Raw genomic sequence first — 15,188 nt, 5'->3', positions numbered from 1 at the left:
CACACACTGAACATGAAGTAGTGCATATGCTTAAAACAGGCTTTTATACCTCAAATTGTAAAATTTGCAGCAAAAGTAATGATAAAGAAAACAGTGACAGGCATTAGTATCAAGCTTTGCTATTTTAAACGTGTATCTACTTAAAATTACTATTCTACGGAAGACCAATTAAAGTAAGATACAATCAAAAGTGAAAAGATAGTGGCACCTCTCCTTAAATTGGAAAAAAAAAGAAAATTTCCTTGGTCCAACTAGGAAGTGCTGACTTGGAAAAATTGGTAGTTTGACACTGTGAAAGAAATAAAATTGTCATGAACAAAGGTGAAAAGGGATTGTATTTGTCAAGAAGAGGCTCCTACTGAATGAACTGTCTGAGGGCTGTGGCATGTCACATCTTGTCTTGGAGAGTTAATGACTGGTAATGTTGAAGGAATAGGTCTTTTGTCAGATCATTACAGCAGTCCTAGTTACAACTGCCTCAAGATGTAATGACTGGTTCAGATAAGGGGCCAAAACACTTCATGTGAAACATGACTCAATCCAGTCACCTTCTCCCGATTAGGAGAGGGAATCCTTGGCAGTTTTACCTAGAAAGCACAGAGGGTAGGCCCTCGGGCAAGAACACAGAAGCTGCTTTTGGTCCTCAGGAAATGAGTGCTGAAGTCTGCTCGGCCTCTGATTCTGTGCATGGAGTAGACCATACACTGCTCAACCTTCTCTGTTATGACTCTTCCCTTCTTACTTAAGCATTCTGAAAGAGTGAGAAGAAAAAATTAAACTGGTAAACTGAATGAGATTGGGTGAAAGGTGTTGTTGCTCTTTATTGCTGTTTAGAAGAAAGGATAAGATCCTCACACAGTTTAGGTAACTCAAGAATATCAGGAAGACACAAGGAAATTATGCCTTTCCAAAATTACCAGAAGTTAAATTTAATGCTTCAGTATATTGAAGGAGCATTGATTTTTTTTCACCCACGTTGCATACCGGATATTTATGAGTATCTAGAACTCATTTACTAATGTTAACCTAGGGAGGACACAGAAAGCTCTAATTGGGGGGAAAAAACACAAGAGGCATCATTATGAAAAAAAATAAAATAAACGTACTTTTAAAATACACTTTAACAGTTATTTAAAAAATATTTTCTTCCAGTTTAAAAAATAAAAAAAATTTAAAATGAGACAGTACCTAGAGCACTACTCAGCTCATGGTAGGTGCTCAGCAGCTTTTAGTGTTCTTTCATTCTTTTTTGTAAAAAATAAATGATATCTTCATTTCAATTACAAAGCAGTTCAATCACAGAAATTTGGAAAACTCTAAAAAACTTCAGAAAACAAACCATCTTATAATTCTGCTATCCAAAGGTAAACACTTAAAATATTGGTTATTCATTTTCTTACTAATATTCTTAATACTTCACAGATACAAAGTATACCTAGCAAGTTTTTCTTTATGATTCCAACAATAACAGATTTCAGAGCCAGCAGTGATCCATTCATATATCTCTACTAGTTCATTATTGCAGAAAGCCATTACTACAAACTGGTGGGTGTCACTTAAACATCTAGATTCATCAGAAACTGTAAAAGTGAGGGGCATTGTGACACTGATGTTATAAGCTTTAAAACTTACATTCCATCTCTGGCAAAGGGAGAGTAGCTCCTATTGAGCAACTGTTCCACGGGTAACAAAGATAAAATGTGGACAAAATATCAAAACAACTATCTCAAGACATGGGAATATGACCAAAAGTAATAAAAAATGGGAGGGAATTGGAAAAACTAATTGATAAAGTTAATGACAATAAGTGAACTTCCCATTTTTAAGTTTGTTTTTTTTTTTTTTTGCCATCTAGTTCCATGATGGATGACTAAGAACTAGATAAAAACTTGCAGTCTTATAGGCCTAAAGAACTAATGTTCAATTAGCTTAAAAACTATGGATAAATAGACCAAGATGAACAAAAAGCTAATGGGCAAACAGAAAGCAAATAGCAAAGTGGTAAGAATAAATACAGAATAATAGTTCATTAAATATAAATTTATTAAAACTCTAACTAAAAGGTAGAAAATTTCAGAATGGATAATAAAAAAGTGAGACCCAACTATATATTCTGTAAAAAAAAAAATTACTTTAAATACATGGCTAGGTTGAAAGTAAAAAGATGGAACATTATATAAACCATGCAAGCAATCAAAGAAGTCTGAAATGTCTATGTTAATATCACATGAAACAGACTTCAAGACAAAGGAAATTAACAAAGATAGGGATAATTCATAATAATAAAAAGATCAATTAATTAGGAAGCCATAGTAGATATTCAAAGCACATGAAGTAAAGGTTGAGAAATAAATGAAGAAATAGACAAATCTACAATCATGGAATATTTTAAACCCTTCTCCCAACAATTTACAGAACAGCCAAAAAAAATCAGTGAAGATATACATCTGAACACCACCAGTTTCCTTGACCTGACATTTATAGAATACCCAACAACTGCTGGAAATACCCATTCTTTTCATGCATACAAGTTATACTGAAATAGATTATATGCTGAGCTGTAAAACAAATCTTAATAAATTTTAAAAGACTGAAGGCTTGAAAAGTATCTTCTCTGATCACAATCAATGATAATAAGATATATTTACAAAAATGCAAATATTTGAAATTCACATTACATGTTTAATAAGTCCAGTGGGTTAAAAAAGGAAACCACAACAGAAATTAGAAAATATTTCAAGTATTTCTTGGGTGGTCCAGTGAATCTGCCTATCAATACAGGGGACATGAGTTCAATCTCTGGTCCCGGAAGATTCCACACGCCACGGGCAACTAAGCCTTCATGCTCTAAAGCGTACATGCTGCAGCTTCTTGAACCAGCACTCTCCCTAAAGCCTGTGCTTTGCAGGAAGAGAAACCACCACAATGAGAATCCCAGGCACCACAACGAGAGAACAGCCCCGCTCGCCACAACTAGAGAAAACCTGCAGGCAACAAAGGAGACCAAGCGCAGCCAAACATAATTAAATAAAAAACGAAGTATTTCAAACTGAATGCTAATGAATATACAACAGAGCAAAATGTATGCGATGCAGCTAAAACAGTGCTTGAAAAAAAGTTACAGTTCTAAATGCACATGTTAGAAAAGAAATTATAAAAATAGTAACTTAAGTTTCCAATTTAAAAAGTTAAATGAAAAGCAAAGTAAACTCAGAATAAGTGGGAAAGAGAAATAATGATAATAGGAAACAATGAAATAGGAAACAACAGAAAAAATTAACAAAGCCCAAAACACAGCTCTTTGGAAAGTTTAACAAAAGTGATAAATTCCTAGCTAAACTGATAAAAACAAAGAGAAAGAGAGAGTTATCAGTGTGAAGAATAAAAAAGGTGTACAAGCTGGGTTTTGAAGAGGCAGAGGAACCCGAGTCAAATTGCCAACATTAATTGGATCATGGAGAAAGCAAGGGCGTTCCAGAAAAACTTCTGCTTCATTGACTATGCTAAAGCCTTTGATTGTGGGGATCACAATAAACTGTGGAAAATTCTTAAGGAGATGGGAGTACCAGATCACCTCACCTGTCTCCTGAGAAACCTGTATGCAGGTCAAGAAGCAACAGTTAGAACCAGACATGGAACAACTGACTAGTTCAAAATTGTAAAAAGAGTACAACAAGGCTTATATTGTCATCCTGCTTATTTAACTCCTATGCAGAGTATATCATGTGATATGCCAGCCTGGATATGTCACAAGCTGTAATCAAGATTGCTGGGAGAAATATCAACAACCTCAGATATGCAGGTGATACCACTCTAATGACAGAAAGTGAAGAGGAACTAAAGAGCCTTTTGATGAAGGTGAAAGATGAGAGTGAAAAAGCTGGCTTGAAACTCAACATTCAAAAAACTAAGATCATGACATCTGGTCTCATCACTTCATGGCAAATAGATGGGCGAAATAGTGGAAGTGGTGACAGATTTTATTTTCTTGGGCTCCAAAATCACTGCAGACAGGACTGCAACCATGAAATTAAAAGATGCTTGCTCCTTGAAAGAAAAGCTATGATAAACCTAGACAGCGTATTGTGTGTTAGTGGCTCAGGGGTGTCCGACTCTTTACAACCCCATAGTGTGTAGTCTGCAAGACTCCTCTGTCCATGTAATTGTGCAGGCAAGAATACTGGAGTGGGTTGCCATTCCCTTCTCTGGGGGATCTTCCCGACCCAGGGACTGAACCCTGATCTTCTGCATGGCAGGCAGATTCTTTCTGAGCTACCAGGGAAGGGACAGTGTATTAAAAAGCAGAAACATCACTTTGCCAACAAGGTCTGTATAGTCAAAACTATGGTTTTTCCAGTAGTCATGTATGAAGGTGAGATGTGGACCATAAAGAAGGCTGAGTGCTGAAAAACTGATGCTTTTGAATTTTGGTGCTGGATAAGACTCTTGAGAGTTCCTTGGACTGCAAGATCAAATAAGTCAATCCTAAAAGAAATCAACCCTGAATACTCATTGGAAGGACTGATGCTGAAGCTAAAGCTCCAATACTTTGGCCACCTGCCACAAAGAGCTGACTCATTGGAAAAGACCCTCATGCTGGGAAAGATTAAAGACAAAAGATTAAAGATTAAAGGCAGGGGATGAGAAGGTTAGCATCATTGACTCAATGGACATGAATTTGAGTAAACTCAGGGAGATAGTGGAAGACAGAAGAGCCTGATGTGCTACAGTCCATGGGGTTGCAAAGAGTTGGACTTAGCAACTGAACAACATTCAGTGTAGATCTTCAATAATTAAATGGATAATAAGGAAATATTATGAGTATCTTTATACCAATAAATTCATCAATTTATATGACAGACAAATTCTTTGAAAAATATAACTTATTCTACTGACAAAAAAATGAAACACAAAATCTGAATAACTCTTTACTTGAAGAAATTGAATTTTTTAAATGAAAAACCTCCCAGCAGAGAAAGCTCTAGGCCAAGATGATTTAATTGGTGAATCCTATCAAACATTTAAAGAAACAATCCTTGTCAGATACAAACTCTTTTAGGAAATGTGGCAGGAGGGAACACTTCCTAAAAAATAAAATAAATGGTAGCCATTTTAAAAGTAGATCAATGTAATTCTAAACTAAGAAAGCATTAAACATTCGAGCCTAAAACAAAGAAAATAGCTCTCTTGGTCAATTTGAGCTGCTACAACAAAATATCACAGGTGGGAAGCTTATAAACAACACAAATTTATTTTTCACACTTCTGGGGGCTGGGAAACCCAAGATCAAGGTGCCATGATGGTCACGTTCTGGTGAAGGCCTTTTTTAGCCTAGAGCTGGTGACATCTCTCTGTGTTCTTACAGAAGAGGGTAGGCAGACCTGTGGGGTCTTTTTTATGAAAACGTTAATCCTTTTCATGAGGATTCCACCCTCATAACCTAAGCAGCCTCCCCAAAACCCCATCTCCTGATGCCATCATCTCTCAAGTCTAGAATTTCAAACATTCAAACCATAGCAGTATCTTTTTCAATTTACAGGTAAAGGGCAGGAAGATGTACAAGGAGCATTAGCTGCACGGCTTAATGTTTAATGCTCTATCTCCATTCATGTTGTTATAAATGACAAGATTTCATTTTTTATATGGCTGAGTAATATTCCATTATATAAATGTACCACATCTTCTTCATCCATTCATCTAGTGATGGGCACTTAGGTTCCTACAATATCTTGGCTGTTGTAAATAATGCTGCAAAGAACATTGGGGTGCATGTATATTTTCTAACTAGTGTTTTTTGTTTGTTTTCAGAAAAATACCTTTAATTGGAATTGCTAGATTATATCAATCCCATGGACAGAGGAGCCTGGTGGGCTACAGTCCATTGGGTTGCAAAGAGTCAGACACAAATGAGCATGTTGAGCACGATGGTAGTTCTATTTTTAATTTTTTGAGGAATCTCCATATTATATTCTCTAGTGGTTGTACCAATAGACATTCCAAATGTGAGTGTTTCCTTTTACCCATATCCTTGCCAATATTTATAATTTGCTGTCTTTTTGATGATAGTCATTCTCACAAGTATGATGTGATAATTCATTGTGGTTTTGATTTGCAGTTCCCTGATAACTAGGATGTTGAGCATCTTTTTCTGTGTCTGTAGTGCCAGGAGCTGGAGTGGTGGCTGTGCAGCACTGGAGTGACTTTGAGGAGATACCCCACATCCAAGGGCAAAGGAGAAGGCCCAGCAAGATGGTAGGAAGGGCAAAATCGAGTTTAGGATCAAACCTCTTACATGCCAGAGACGCTCTAACCCTAACCCTAACCAAACCTGTGTGCACAAGGACCCAGAGACCCCACAGAGACTAAGACAGAACTGTGTTTGAGTGTCTCCTGTGGAGGTGCGGGTCAGCAGTGGACTCTCCAGGAGTAGGGGCTCTGGATGCAGTAGACCTGGGTATGGCATAAGCCCTCTTGGAGGAGGCCACCATTAACCCCACCATAGAGCCAGTAGAACTTACACAGGACTGGAGAAACAGACTCTTGGAGGGCACAAAAACTCTTGTGCACACCAGGATCCAAAAGAAGGGAGCAGTGACCCCACAGGAGACTGACCCAGACTTGCCCGTGAGTGTCTAGGAGTCTCTGGCGGAAGCGTGGGTTGGTGATGACCTGCTGCGGGATTGGGGGCATTGAGTACAGCAGTGCGTGCATGGGCCCTTTTGAAGGAGGTTGCCATTATCTTCACTACCTCCAACATAGTTTGGCCTCAAGTCAAATAAGAGGGAGAGAACACAGCCCCGCCCATCAACAGAAAATTGGATTAAAGATTTACTGAGCATGGCCCGCCATCAGAACAAGACCCAATTTCCCCCTCAGTCAGTCTCTCCCATCAGGAAGCTTCCATAAGCCTCTTATCCTTCTCCATCAGAGTGCAGACTGAAAATCACAATCACGGAAACTAACCAAACTGATCACATGGACCACAGCCTTGTCTAACTCAATGATACCATGAGCCTATCCTATTCATAGGCTCATAGGCCAATGAAACTATGCCGTGTAGGGCCACCCAAGATGGATGGGTCAGGGTGGAGAGTTCTGACAAAACGTGGACCACTGGAGAAAGGAATGGCAAACCACTTCAGTATCCTTGCCTTGAGAGCCCCGTGAACAGTATAACAGGCAGAAAGATATGACACTGAAAGATGAACTCCCCAGGTCAGTACGTGCCCAATATGCTACTGGAGAAGAGTGGAGAAATAACTCCAGAAAGAATGAAAAGACAGAACCAAAGCAAAAACAAAACCCAGTTGTGGATGTGACTGGTGATGGAAGTAAAGTCCGATGCTGTAAGAGCAATATTGCATAGGAACCTGGAATGTTAGGTCCATGAATCAAGGTAAACTGGAAGTGGTTAAACAAGAGATGACAAGAGTGAACATTGACATTTTTGGAATCAGTGAACTAAAATGGACTGGAATGGGTGAATTTAATTCAGATGACCTTTATATCTACTACTGTGGGTAAGAATCCCTTAGAAGAAATGGAGTAGCCATCAGAGTCAACAGAAGAGTCCAAAATGCAGTAGTTAGATGCAATCTCAAAAATGACGGAATGATCTCGGTTCATTTCCAAGGCAAACCATTCAATATAGTAATCCAAGTCTATGCCCTGACCAGTAATGCTGAAGAGGTTGAGGTTGAATGATTCTATGAAGATCTACAAGACCTTCTAGAACTAACACCCAAAAAAGATGTCCTTTTCATTATAGGGGACTGGAATGCAAAATTAGGAAGTCAAGAGATATCTGAAGTAACAGGCAAATTTGGCCTTGGAGTACAAAATGAAGCAGGGCAAAGGCTAGTAGAGTTTTGCCAAGAGAACGCACTGGTCATAGCAAACACCCTCTTCCAACAACACAAGAAAAGACTGTAAACATGGACATCACCAGATGGTCAATACCGAAATCAGACTGATATATTCTTTGCAGCCAAAGATGGAGAAGCTCTATACAGCCAACAAAGGTCCATTAGTCAAGGCTATGGTTTTTCCAGTAGTCATGTATGGGTGTAAGAGTTGGACTACAAAGAAAGCTGAGCACCGAAGAATTGATGCTTTTGAACTATGGTGTTGGAGAAGACTTTTTAGGGTCCCTTGGATTGCAAGGAGATCCACCCAGTCCATCCTAAAGGAAATTAGTCCTGAATATTCATTGGAAGGACTGATGTTGAAGCTGAAGCTCCAATACTTTGGCCACCTGATGTGAAGAACTGACTCATTTGAAAAGACCTGGATGCTGGGAAAGATTGAAGGTGGGAGGAAAAAGGGATGACAGAGGATGAGATGGTTGGATGGCATCACCAACTCAGTGGATGTGAGTTTGAGTAAGCTCTAGGAGTTTGTGATGGGCAAGGAAGTCTGGCCTGCTGCAGTCCATGGGGTCTCAGAGAGTATGACATGACTGAGTGACTGGACTGAACTGAACTGAACTGAACTGTAGTCCATCTGCATGTCTTCTTTGAAAAAATGTCTACTCAGGTCCTTTGCCCATTTTTGAATTGGATTGTTTGGATTTTGATGTTGAGTTACATAAGCTCTTTGTACATTCTGGATATCAACCCCTTATCAGATATATTTCTTGCAAACATCTTCTCCCATTCAGTAGGGTGCCTTTTTGTTTTGTTGATAGATTCTTTCTCTGTGCAAAAGTCTTTTAGTTTGTTGTAGTTCCATTTGTCTGTATTTGCTTATATTCCTCTTGAGAAAGAAATATTCTGAAGCCTGATGTCAAAGAGCACTCTGCTGATGTTTCTTTTCTTCTAGAATTTTTATGGTTTCAGGTCTTACATTTAAGCCTTTAATCCATTTGAGTTTATTTTTGTATATGCTATGAGAAACTAGTCTTGTTTGATTATTCTGCACGCGGCTGTCCAATTTTCCCAACACCATTTATTAAAGAGCTGTCTTTTCCTGTTGTATGTTTGTGCCTCCTTTGTCATAGATTAGCTGACTATAAAAGCATGGGTTTTTTCTAGGGTGTCTAATTTATTCCATTGATCTATGTGTCTGTTTTTATGCTAGTACTATACTGCTTTGGTTACTGTAGCTTTCCAGTATAGCTTGAAATTAGGAAGGATGATATCTCTAACTTTTTTCTCCTTTCTCAGGATTGTTTAGCTATTCTGGTCTTTTGTGTGTTTCCATACAAATTTTAGAATTACTTGTTCTAGTTCTATGAAAAATGCCTTTGGTATTTTGATAGAGATTATATTGAATCTGTAGATTGCTGGGGGAGTATGTTCATTTTAACAATATTCTTCCAATCTATGATACACATTTCCATTTGTTTGTATCATTTTCAGTTTCTTTCATCAATGTCTTACAGTTTCCAAGTACATGTCTTTTACATCCTTGGTTAGATTTAGCCTAGGTATTTTGTTCTTTTTGATGCAGTTGTAAATTGGATTATTTTCTTAATCTCTCTTTCTAATTCATTGTTATTGTATAGACATGCAACAGGTTTTTGTATATTAATTTCATATCCTGCAACTTTACTGAATTCATTTATCAGTTCTAATAGTTTTTTGGTGTTGTCTTTAGGATTTTCCACAAATAACATCTTGTCATCTTCAAGCAATGACAGTTTTACTTCCTCTTCTCCTATTTGGATTCCTTTCCTTTCTTGTCTGATTGCTGTGACTAGAACTTCCAATGTTATACTGGATAATATGATGAGAATGGGTATCCTTGTCTTCTTCCTGATCTTAAAGGAAATACTTTCAGCTTTTCACTTTTGAGTATGATGTTAGTTATGGGCTTATCACATATTAATATAAACTTTATCATGTTGAAGTATGCTCCCTCTATATGCACTTTGTTGAGAATTTTTATCATATATCAATGTTGCTGCTGCTGCTGCTAAGTCGCTTCAGTCATGTCCGACTCTGTGCAACCCCATAAATGGCAGCCCACCAGGCTCCTCCATCCCTGGGATTCTCCTGGCAAGAACACTGGAGTGGGCTGCCATTTCTTTCTCCAATGCATGAAAGTGAAAAGTGAAAGTGAAGTCGCTCAGTCGCGTCTGACTCTTAGCGACCCTATGGACTGCAGCCTACCGGGCTCCTCTGCCCATGGGATTTTCCAGGCAAGAGCACTGGAGTGGCCTTTGCCAGTGGCAAAGAAGGCCATTGCCATCTCCAATATCGATGTTAGACTTTGTCAAAAGCTTTTTATGCATCTATTGAGATGATCATATGATTTATATGCCTATCCTTTTTTTAAAAAGTCCTTAAAATGTAAAATAGTTGAAAATATTAAAATATATTTATTTGCTAAAATAATCACTTGATCATTTCTTGTTTCTTCTCCTCTCTGCTACACTTCTTAAGACAGATGGTATTGCATAGCTGTGGATATTTTGGGAATTGGACTGAGAAAATAATTTAATTTAGATTTATGGCAGTATATGAAGGTGGTCATGGTCAATTTATGAATAGTTAACTTTTTTCCATAGTGCCCTCAATGCAGAAAACGTCTAAGGAACCCTGCTTCCAAGTGTGCTGACTCACTGCTGAAGCTACAGAACTGAGGCATGTATTGTGATGTAAGTGTATCACACAGTACCCAGAAGTTCTGTAGCTAGTTGGGGGGACAGAGGGCCCAAGCATGAAATGTACATGGCCAGAAGACAATTTGTGGCTTAACTGAATAATTGGAAATGCACGACTGTCGGAGAAAATGTAGGGCGAAAGCACTAAAGAGGTGCCCTAGCAGTTAATAGAAATATTATGTTGTTTTCTGGATTCTGTTATATTTTTGAAACTATCATTCTTTAAAGGTTTGTGCTTCTGCATACTTAATTGCTCAGTTGTGTCTGACCCTTTGTGACCCATTGACTGTATCCTGACAGGCTCCTCAGTCCAAAGGATTTTTCAGGCCAGAGTACTGGAGTGGGTTGCTTTTCCTTCTCCAAGGGATCTTCCCAATGCAGGGATCAAAACTGCATCTCCTGTGTCTCCTGCATTGCAGGTGGATTCTTTACCCACTAAGCCACCCGAGAAGCCCATAATTTTGTAAATTTGTAAAATCCAAAAATTTATATTTTGTTCTGATTTCTTTTCTCATTCTAAATACACATTCACTTTCTGACTCAATTTTTAAATTTAGAATTTAAAATTATTTTAAAGAGGATCCCCAGATTGCATAAGCTTCTGGCTCTACAAAAAAACTGGATCTTTCCCTATGTGAGTTGTAGGAGAAAGTGCGAGAGAAGGGCAGGATCAAGGGCAGGATGCAGATGCTGCTTAATTCTACACTTTAAGACCAAATATACATTAAATGAAAGTTGAAAATATCTAGGAGCAGAATAAAAAATAAGATATATACTATCTAAACTACTAAAATAAAAAAAAGCAAGCTTCATTAATTCCACAAAAGGCAAAAAAAAAAAAGTATCATAAATAAAATGGCAGGAATAAATACAAACAGTAAATATAAATAAGTTGAACACCTACAATAAAATAAAGTGTTTATCTAATTGGGCTTTATAAAATCTAGTCATATGCTTTTTAAGAGTAAAGGGAAGTAGAATTTTAAATTATGTTGGAACAAACTTGTATGAGAACTACCTAGAAACAATATCAGAATCACCTAGAGATGCCATTTCATTAGAATCAGGGAGGTAGACTTTGGGATAAAGGGGTTTCTCTATTTAGGACCCTAGAAAGTTACGCAGTACTGTTTGCATATCTGAGCACTGACACTTGTCATTGCTTCTAGAGAAATAAATAGAGTATGGAGGAACAGGATGGATGGTACATTTTCTTTTGATCTTCACCATTCGCATATTTGTACCCTTTTGAATTTAGTTTCTTCATTAATTTGTTTTGATTTTCTTATCAATTGAATGTATTGTTTACTCAAATAATACATTTAGTAGAATATTTAGGTTAAATCATCACGCATTAAGAATTGTGTGATTTATGACAGAGGTGCAAGTCAGTGGAGTAAAGGGTAATATTTTGAATAAATGGTTCTGGATCAACTGGACACTTATATGTAAAACTTTTAACCCTGACCCTTCTTCACATTATACACAGTATTAACTCAAAGTGGACCAAAGATCTAAAGTGAAGGCTAAAGCAATGAAAGTTCTAGAAGAAAACATAGGGAACTATCTTCATGACTTTAAGATAGGCAATGCTTTCTTAAATACAAAAGCACAAACCATGAAAAAAAAGACACTGATAAAATAGACTTCATTAAATGAATAACTTTCATTTATCAAAATACATTTTTAAGAGAATGAAAAAATAATACACAGAATAAGAAAAGAAAAATATGAAACAACTATTGACAAAGATCCTACATCCAAAATATATAAGGCACCACTATATATCAATAAGAGAGAGAAAAATAACTCAATTTTTTGAAAAGAGGCAGAAGATTTGAATATACACATTTCATAAATCTAGATATATAAATGATCAATAAGCATATGACAAAGATTCAATATCATTATTTATGGGGGAAATGTAAATTAAAACCATAATCAGATACCACTACACCTTAAAATTTTTGAAAACAGATACTATTGCTCCTGTACAGTGCTGGTGTAAATCAGGGCAACTCCTTTGCTGCCATTTCCATCTTTCCTACACCCACCAGCAAATGCTCATCCTGGCACAAACTCTTTGCTCATCACAAGGAGACAGATTTTCTCACACATAGTTTTTCCTTTCTAGTTCAACTGGCAAATATCAAGCATGTAATAATAGTTAAGTGTATTAGTCTATACCAGCCTCCTTCCTTGTCTATTCATCTTACCTTTACTTTTTGTATATTCCTTGGTTCCTTGTTACAAGACAAAGGGGCCTGTGTTTCCTCACTTATTAGTGGACAGGGTCTCAATCTAGCATACACAGCTTAACAGGGAAATAGTTTATGCGCTGGTGATGAATTACTGGAGAGAGGACACAAGGACAGCTTCTTAGAGAAAACTTAAGAAAACTTCTTTAAGAAAACTTAAAATTCTTATACTACCCTCAAAGTGCTTTATATTTACTAATCATTCTATAAGTGAGGGATGAATTTAGCATGATTATGGTCAGAAAAAAGCTAAAGACCAGGACATTTAAAAAACGTATTATTTTTTAATTGGCGGATAATTGCTTTACAGAATTTTGTTGTTTTCTGTCAAACCTAACATGAATCAGCCATAGGTATACATACATCCCCTCCCTCTTAACCCTCCCTCCCATCTCCCGCCCCATCCCACCCCTCTAGGTTGACACAGAGCCCCTGAGCCAGTTTCCTGAGCCAGACAGCAAATTCCCCTTGGCTATCTATTTTACATGTAGTAAAGACCAGGATATTTAAGAAAGTGGAGTTGTCATCACATTCTAGGCATGAGAGGACTCTCCTATGTTGTCTGTGTCATTTTCATTGTATCTCATCATACCATGATGTATTTTCTTTCTTCTATTATAGATGCTCAGAGCAACAAATGAAAAAATGTACACTTCCAACCTTTTCTCTCCATACCAGTCCTATAGTCAAATCAGAGCTTTTAGGAGCTAGTGTTACCTCTCTGCGTGCTTTCAAAATTCACTTTCAGGAAAAAGAATTGATTAGGGATTCACCTTTGTTCCACAGTTAACTGCTTGAAGGAATTACTATTTAAAATGCAAACAAATGAATTTCTAATGGTGGAATTTTAAGTTCTGAGAAGGTGGCAGAGGAATGGAGGTTGGTTTTTTAGTCTAGCAACCCCTCTAACCTTTCCTCTGCTCCTTGTAACTCTAACACATAATAATCTCTTTTCCAGTAAAACTAGCTCTGTTTCCAACAGACTACAAAGTATAGCTATCTGATCCGCCCTTAGTCCCGTGTAACTTTGATCTATTTTCTTTCAGAGGTATCGCCTTCTCAAAAAGCCAGGAGGAACTGGCAAGGAGTTGAAAAGAATTCTTTTCTTTTCCCTCCCAAGCTAAAATGACCTAAGTTGCAAGGACTGGGTGATCTCAGTTTCTCTAGAAAGTACAGTGATGTTTTTCATGGTTGTTAGTAAACAAAGAACAGAACACATCATTTGCAACACTTACCTAAAACAACCCTTCAGTGTATGACCTGTTCTCCAAATGAATGGCAGCTTACAAAGACGGATCCGTAGGTGGGGACCCTGAATATAATAAAACTCAAGTATTCACAACTTCTGTAAGAAGTATTTGCTAAACAAGATCCAACCATGGCTGCCTTAGCACTGAGTGTCAATATTTCCACTGTCAAGTAAGTAGACACCATTTCAACTGTTTATAGCATACAGTGTTGAAAGTTAAAAACCTGCAGCTTTAACATTTTAAAGTCAGTGCTTCAAAGTATGGAAGGTTTATAATCCAAAGAGATTGGTAGTATTTTTATACATATTATGTTAATATCTTGCCATTATTTGAAGTACAAGGAGGTAATCAATGCAAAAATCTCAAAGAGATGGTAGGTTCAATTTTTTTGATGCATTAACTATGCCCTAGTAAAAGATAGCTATAGAACTCTGAAATTCTCATAATCCAAATACTGCTTTGTCTTTTTGTATGAATAGTATACTACCAAAGAAACACCGTGATATGAGGATTAATATTAGTGTCCTTATACCTCAGTCAAAACAGGACAGCTCAAAAAGATTTAGAAACTCTGCCCTCACTTTGTGTCTTTGATATAGCTTCTTGTGTTTACATAGACACTTGGAATTTGTTACCTATAAAAAAAGAATGAATTTATCCAAGGAACTAGTAGCCATGGCCTAAAGGAACTAGCATGACAAAATGACTAAGCATGTTAATAACAATAGTAATAAAGATTGCACTTGCTATACAGTACTCATTTATTCCTTGCAATACCCTACAAGGTAATTATTATTCCCAGTTTAGAGAGGACAATGCAGTGATGTAATTTTAACCTTACACAGTCAGGAACTGCCTGATCTGAACCTAGGCACTCTGGCTCTGAAGCAATATTTACACCCACCTGAGTTCATTCAGTTAGTTAATCAGTTATTCATTTTTTTAATTAAATATTTACCAAATATGCACTGTGTTCTTGGGCTCCAAGGCATATATAAATGAGTTAAACTAGATATGGTATGTGCTGTTACAGAATGTACAGCAGCAGACACAAACATTAGTCAACTTGTAACA

The 15,188-nt window shown here is 37.2% G+C and overlaps 1 long non-coding RNA gene across 1 annotated transcript in view; it reads right to left on the bottom strand.

Annotated features, from left to right (window-relative positions):
- The window catches only part of LOC136159126 (uncharacterized), a 41,767-nt gene that overhangs the window by 13,429 nt on the left and 13,150 nt on the right, over positions 1–15,188 (bottom strand). The window contains exon 3 of the long non-coding RNA XR_010661445.1: positions 14,100–14,176. This is a non-coding gene — a long non-coding RNA (uncharacterized lncRNA). The remainder of the gene's footprint in view (positions 1–14,099; positions 14,177–15,188) is intronic.

Source organism: Muntiacus reevesi, chromosome 1 (assembly GCF_963930625.1).
Source record: "Muntiacus reevesi chromosome 1, mMunRee1.1, whole genome shotgun sequence".
Lineage (NCBI taxonomy): Eukaryota > Metazoa > Chordata > Mammalia > Artiodactyla > Cervidae > Muntiacus > Muntiacus reevesi.
This window is presented reverse-complemented; position numbering and strand designations above follow the sequence as displayed.